A 1641-nucleotide genomic window follows, 5' to 3' on the forward strand; every position below is an offset into this window, starting at 1 on the left:
CACCACAGCCCCCCAGGAAAGATAGCCATAGCGTATGTCATCACCAGTGGCTCCACTGATGGTGAAAACATCTTTCTCCAGTGAAAATCATGAAGAACTGAACCAAATCATGTCACTAGTAAGCCAACGTTCTAGGTCACTCTGGCCACGACTGCAATCCCTGCTCACCCGCTTTGGCAGCCAAGCACCAATGATTACAATTTTGGATCTCGACATGCAAAGGAAAGTTTTCACTGTAGCATGGCGCTCTGTGCTACTACTTCGCAAGACTCATTGCATTGGATTGTAACTTCATTTCCAGCTCTTAAAAACTCTTCCTCAGAAATTAGCATTGCATCTAACAGGAGAGATGCGAAGATGAAGGAATAGCAATTCCTTTGCCAATTAAAGAACCTTCTTCTTCAGGTAAACTCTTGACTTAGTTTCATTTCCTGGGACTGCAGTCTTCTGGAAGGGGATGAGGAACCTCTTTAATCCAAAAGCACCATCTCTGAAGCACTACAGATGCCTTTCAGAAAGGTTATGAAGAAGCGTCTTTGGGGAAATCACAATAGATGTGTAGATGGAAGCTTCTGGAAGGCCCACAGAAATATCCTTTCCCACTTGCATAATCAAAGATAACAAGTAACTTCTTGCTTTTAGTTCATATATTTCAACACAAAAACAGGCAGTGAAAAAGGAAATAATCCCATTTATAGGCAGCACCCAAAAAACAGAACTTGGAAAAAAAAAATTTGCTTGATGCAATTCACAATCTGTTAGAGCGAGCACTCATCTGCCTCCAGCTAAGCATCAGAAGCCAGGAAAACGGCAGCAATACTCAGAGGCAAGGCCAAAAGCTCGTAGCTTGTGTAGGCAAGATCGAACCATCTTCAGTAGTTGCAGAAGACATGCAGTCCAAGTATCTCAGGCTGCAGAAGAGACTGAGATCTAGACATAAATACCAGAGTCAATTAAAGGCTCTATAGGTATTCTAGTCCCTAAAAGCCCAGCAGATTAAATATACAAATAGAGCAATACAACTTACATTTCCGACATGAACTACACTGCAAACATACACAAGGATAGTCTAACCATGAAAAGAAAGTGGTGCTGAATGCACAAGAAACAAAAAACTGTTCTTCTGACAGTTAGAAAACTACAAACCCCAATAAGTCTTCCTGGATTTCTTAACTGTACGTGTCAATCACTGAATTCCATGATGTGGAAGAGGAAGGCTGTGTATCCACACAACAGACACTCTGTAACTGAACTCCTGCAGCAAAGAAGGCACTCACTTTATAAGCTGTAGTTTATTTTCTGCTCTGTTTTATATGATGAGCCTATAAAAAAAAGACATTTGAGCACTTGTCTATATTATTAACACAGTAGACTTGTAGACTGAAGCTTGACTTGGAAAATAAAATTCAACGTAACATTGGTGGAACTTAAAAGCCAAGTAGTAAAGCATTCTGTGTTATAGGACTTCCCAGACATTCAGTATTTACATATAATGCATTTGCACTTTATACTCAACGACCACCCATCAGCAGTGACATTATTAGCGTAACCGGACAGCACAGTAAGCCAACCCTGAGCTGCACTCTAGTGAACCCATTCATTTTCAAAGTACAACAGAGATTGGTTTAAATATTCACACAA

Source organism: Pygoscelis adeliae, unplaced genomic scaffold, assembly GCF_000699105.1.
Source record: "Pygoscelis adeliae isolate BGI_AS28 unplaced genomic scaffold, ASM69910v1 Scaffold66, whole genome shotgun sequence".
Taxonomy (NCBI): domain Eukaryota; kingdom Metazoa; phylum Chordata; class Aves; order Sphenisciformes; family Spheniscidae; genus Pygoscelis; species Pygoscelis adeliae.